The 5,675-nt window shown below is 46.5% G+C and overlaps 1 pseudogene across 1 annotated transcript; it reads left to right on the forward strand.

The window, feature by feature from the left end:
• The first annotated feature begins 2,238 nt into the window (after nucleotides 1-2,238).
• Nucleotides 2,239-4,722, forward strand: LOC144368314 (transcription factor Dp-1 pseudogene; annotated as a pseudogene). Its single transcript, XR_013428117.1, has 2 exons — nucleotides 2,239-2,373; nucleotides 2,509-4,722. The product of XR_013428117.1 is annotated as a transcription factor Dp-1 pseudogene (transcript).
• Nucleotides 4,723-5,675: the final 953 nt, after the last annotated feature.

A 5,675-nucleotide genomic window follows, 5' to 3' on the forward strand; every position in this document is an offset into this window, starting at 1 on the left:
TAGTGCCTTGCTTTTGCTGAGGCTGGATTTGAATTTTCAATCCTCCTGCTTCAGCCTCCTGAGCTGCTGGGATCTTTTAATCAGTGCTGAGATGGATAAGAGATTCATGCCAATGTTCTGCCACTAAGACACACAACCACCCGTGACTTAACATTTACATATGGCATAATGAACTGTTATACTTACAAATAATTAGTTTAATGACACAATGACTCCAAAGATTATAAGGAGTAATTAAAAAAAAACAGCAATTGAATACCGTGAATTAAAATGCAGCTGCTTTCAAACACTTCTATTTTTCTTTCCAGAAACACATTATTTGTTCAATATTACATGAAGATGAACCAACATTTCAATTATATTGCCATAATAAATGTTTTCTATATTCAGGCTGGTATTGGGATCTCAGAAAATACATTTCCACTTTGCCTCCACAGTGTTGCTGTTCTTGTGGGCCCCAAGTACAGACTCACCAACATCCCCATGACCCACTAGGCTCTAACATACATCCTTATGCTACTCATCATGGGCCTTTTGGTATCTCCAGACATTTGGGAAACACAGGACATTCCAAGTGAGTTCAAGTGCAAAGTGCCTGTCTTCCTGCACAAGGTCATGAGGGGACTCTCCATCTGCACCAGATGTGTCCTGAGTGTGCTTCAGGCCATCACCATCAGCCCCAGTGGCTCCTGGCTGTCCAACTTCAAATTTAGATCCATGAATCCCATTCTGTGGCTATTTCTCTTCTTATGGGCCTTATCTATGTTCATCTCTAGCTACCAACTTATTGGCCTTGCAGCCATGCCCAGTAATACTCAACCTGGGTTTCTATTAGTCACAGGCCACTGTTTATTTCTGCCCATGAGCTACATCCACAGGGTCTTCTTTATAAGTCAGATGGCATACAGTGATGTCTTCTTTGTGGGGCTTATGATTCTTTCCAGTGAATTGAGGGTACTTCTACAGAAATACATAGTGGTCCCAGCATCTTCATGGTTCCCAGTTCTCTCCAAGCAACTCCCCAGAACAAAAAGCCACTAAGACTTTTCTGGTGCTCATCAGTTGCTCTACCATCCCTTGCTGTGCAGACTCCATCATTTCCTTTTCCATAGGCATAAAACAGACCATGGATTCCATCCTGGCATGTGTTCATATGCTTGAGGCCAATGGCTATGTCTCAGTGAGTTCTTTGGTGCTGGTCAGTGCCAATGCTCAAATAATTAAAGTTATTCAAACCATATGGGAGAAGAAAGGTCAGCTGAAGGCAAACTGATCTAAATTAACTTTATTACTCTTGTTAAAAATATTTCTCTATGATATAAAAAATATTCTCCAAAATAAATTGAGTAATGTAATATGTCAATTTTTTTCTCAGAAAAACATCATACATGTGGCTTAGCAAAAGCTTTATGTATAATTTTACCCTATGTATTACTGAACAAATTTTTAGTTTCTTTTTCATTTTTATCTCAAATGTTTATTCAGTTTTTAAATTTCTTAAAAAAATTTTACTAAAATTTTATTAGAAGTATGTGAACATTTTTCCTCCAAAAATGGCTATGTTGCACTCTTTTTAAAAGAATATATATTCTAGCAAGCAGGCATGATGGCATATACCTGTAATTCAAGCTATTTACTAGATTGAAGCAGGATAATTTTTTACTGTGAGGCCACACTTGGCAACATTGAGAAATGGACTCAAAAACAAAAACAACAAAAAGAAAAAAATGAAGTCTGGCGATGCAGCTCATGGTAGACCTTTTATTGGCTTGTTTCCCTGCACCAAATAACAAGGACAAAAACATATATAAACCACTCTACACAAACTAGGAAAGTACTATTAAATGGGTATGCATAGGAAAATAAAAACTCAACCTATCATTATTTGATGATGACATGATTCTACACTTAGATTATCCAAAGAATTCCACAAGAAAACTTCTAGAATTAATAAATGAATCCAGAGCAGGGATCCGCCACAGCCGGACCGCCCGGCCGGCGCCCTGCCCGCGCCCAGCGCGCCCGCCCTGCGAGCCAGGTGCGGCGGGGCGGGAGGGGGGTGCGGCGGCACCCGGCCGGCTGCATCCCGTCGCCCGCTGCCCCGGCCCGGCCCGGCCCGCGCCCCCAGTCGGCCCGGCCTGCGCCGGGGCTCTGCAGGCCGGCGGGCGGCGGGCAGGGGTCCCCGGCCGCCCCGGCGCCTTCGCAGCGCGCGCGAGGGCTGGGCCGCGGGGCCTAATTACAGGTCGAGGCGGGCGGGTCCCGTGGAGCCCACCTGTCAGAGTAGCCGGCCGCGGCTCCGAGGGTCTCAGTGGGACGGAGAACCTGCGCGCTGCGCTAGGAGCCGGGGGGAGCCCCTCCGGGCCTCCTGCCCAGGTGGGGCCTCCTGCCCAGGTGGGGCCTTGTGCCCCGTTGAGGGGGGTGTCCTTTTCCCCGGAGGGTGGAAGTGAGCCATGACCGCTGTGCTGCGGGGCCAGGAGCTGGGGTCCTGCACTGGCCCTCTGACTGCAGAAGAGTCAGTTTTCTCCTGTGGAGGTGCACAGCTTTAGCCTCGATTTCCTGGATCTGGTAACATGGCAAAAGATGCCGGTCTGATTGAAGCCAACGGAGAACTGAAGGTCTTCTTAGACCAGAGCCTGAGTCCCGGGAAAGGCGTGGTGTCCCTGGTGGCCATGCACCCGTCCACAGTGAGCACACTCGGGAAGCAGCTCCTGCCGAAGACTTTCGGACAGTCCAACGTCAACATCACCCAGCAAGTGGTGATTGGCACACCTCAGAGACCCGCGGCCTCAAGCGCCATCGTGGTGGGAAGCCCACACACGCCCAGCACACACTTCGTGTCCCAGAACCAGCCCTCTGAGTCCTCGCCCTGGTCTGCCGGGAAACGCAACAGGAAAGGGGAGAAGCATGGCAAGGGCCTGCGACACTTCTCCATGAAGGTGTGCAAGAAGATGCAGCGCAAGGGCACCACCTCCTACAACGAGGTGGCCGACGAGCTGGTGGCCGAGTTCAGCACCGCCGACAACCACATCCTGCCCAACGAGTCGGCCTACGACCAGAAGAACTTACGGCGGCGCGTCTACGATGCCTTGAACGTGCCATGAACATCATCTCCAAGGAGAAGGAGATCAAGTGGATCGGACTACCCACTAACTCTGCCCAGGAGTGCCAGAATCTGGAGGTGGAGAGGCAGCGGCGGCTGGAGAGGATCAAGCAGAAGCAGTCACAGCTCCAGGAGCTCATCCTGCAGCAAATTGCCTTCAAGAACTTGGTGCAGAGAAACCGCCAGGCGGAGCAGCAGGCCCGACGGTCGCCCCACCCAACTCGGTCATCCACCTGCCCTTCATCATCGTCAACACCAGTAGGAAGACGGTCATCGACTGCAGCATCTACAATGACAAGTTCGAGTATCTGTTCAACTTTGACAGTTCGAGATCCATGACGACATAGAAGTGTTCAAGCGCATGGGCCTGGCCTGCGGGCTGGAGTCTGGAAGGTGCTCCGCCGAGGACCTCGAGGTGGCCAGAAGTCTGGTACCCAAGGCTCTGGAACCGTACGTGACAGAAATGGCTCAGGGATCCATAGGAGGTGTGTTCCTCACCACAGCAGGCTCCACCTCCAAGGGCACAAGGCTCTCTGCCAGTGACCTGAGCAATGGTGCCAACGGGATGCTGGCCACAAGCTCCAACGGGTCTCAGTACAGCGGCTCCCGGGTAGAGACCCCTGTGTCTACGTCGGGGAGGATGAGGACGAGGAGGACGAGTTCAACGAGAACGAGGAGGAGGACTGACCCTGCAGGTCCCCACCAGCTTCACAAGACGCTGAGCAGAGGAGAGAAGCTGCTTTAGTGTGGGGTTGTGTTTCTTTTTGGCTACTCCCAAGAAGATGATGCTGGTCAACCACGGAATCGAGGAGCAAGGACTGCCCGGATCCCCACCCTGCCGCAGACGCCACCACCTCTGCTGACGCGGCGCCTGCATTTACGTCCACGGGAGTCCAGTCTTGCCCGACAGTGCTCGCTGGGCCTGCTGAGCCGTGCTGTGCCCGCCCAGCAGTGCTCACTGGCTGTCTCCGTGGACGTGCCCAGCAGCTCGTTTGCAGTGTCAAGGGCGCCATCAGGAGACCCAGAAGGTCTCCCGTCTCAGGCACGCAGCGTGCACAGGACAGGCCTGAGGGCAGAGACCTTGCGACTGGCTTCTCCGTGAGCTCCACCGGCCCCGCGGCCTGCGCGCACACTTCCTCTCTACTGCAGCCACAGATCTCAAGTCCTTCCTTCTCTGTGTGTTTTTGGGTAAGTTTACAGCTACGCTGGTGCAGCTCGGAAACTGTCTGGAAGGTTCATTGCTTATGGTAAAATTTGCCTGATTTCTTACAGGCAGCGTTTGGAAACTTTTTATTCTATAGTTGTTTACATACTTATAAGTCTATCATTTAAAGACATGTACTGAAACAAATGTTGTATTTGTTTCTGAGCATCTTCCTGTAATCTATTATAAAGTTGAAATTAAACATAGAGAATGTTTTAACAGTTTTTTAACTCAAAATTTGTCAATCATTTTTAACAGTTCTTTTTTTATAAACAGAAAAAGGAATTTAAGGACAGGCAGTAGTCTCTTTTAAAATTTATTCACAGAAAACCGTTAACTGCACAGTTGCTGTTAGCTGCCTGTTCTGAAACAATAGTCTTTTTATTGAAACACAAATAAAATTTTCTGTAATATTTTATGGAAAATAAATAAATAAATAAATAAATCCAGCAAAGTAGCAAGACATAAAATTAATACCCATAAATCAAACTCATTTCTCTTCATCAGTTAGGAACCCACTGCAAGAGAAATCGAAAACTATTTCATTTAAAATAGCCTCAAAAAACAAAAACAAAAACAGAATACTTAGTAATCAATATAACAAAAGAGATGAAAATTCTCTACAATGAAAAGGATAGAACACTAAAGAATAAAATTTAAAACCTTAGAAGATGGAAAGATCTCCCCTGCTCTTGGATAGGCAGAGTTAATATTGCCAAAACTGCCATACTACCAAAATGTCATACAGATTTATGAAGAATAAAAACTAGAAAAAGCAATCATAATTTTTTTTTTTTGGAAAAATAAGAGAACTAGAGTAGCCAAAGCATTCCTTACCTTAGGTAGGCCCAAATCTTTATAATGTCAGATTAGGCCCCAATATTTTTAACACCACTACTAAAGTGCAAGAAATAAAATCAAGAATCAATAAATGGGATGGATTCAAACTAAACAGCTTCTCAGCAAAAGAAACAATCATTGGGGTGAAGAGCGGGGCTACTGTATGCAAGCAAATTTCTATCACATGCACATCAGATCGAGTGTTAATCTCCATGATATATATAAATAACTCAAAAAAGTTAGTACCAAAAAAAAAAAAAACAAACAACCCAATTAATACATAGACTAAGGAACTGAACACTTTTCAGACGAAGATATAAAAGTGATCAACAAAAATATAAAAATGTTTTCAACAACTTTAGTAATTAGAAAAATGCAAATCAAATTACTCTAGGATTTCATCTCACCCTAGTCAGAATGGAAGTTATCAAGAATACAAGCAATAGCAAGTTTTGGAGAAGATTTTGTGGAAAAGGTGCATCATATGTTTCTGGTGAGATTGAAAATTGGTGCAACCACTTTGGAAAGCAG

Source organism: Ictidomys tridecemlineatus, chromosome 11 (genome assembly GCF_052094955.1).
Source record: "Ictidomys tridecemlineatus isolate mIctTri1 chromosome 11, mIctTri1.hap1, whole genome shotgun sequence".
NCBI lineage: Eukaryota > Metazoa > Chordata > Mammalia > Rodentia > Sciuridae > Ictidomys > Ictidomys tridecemlineatus.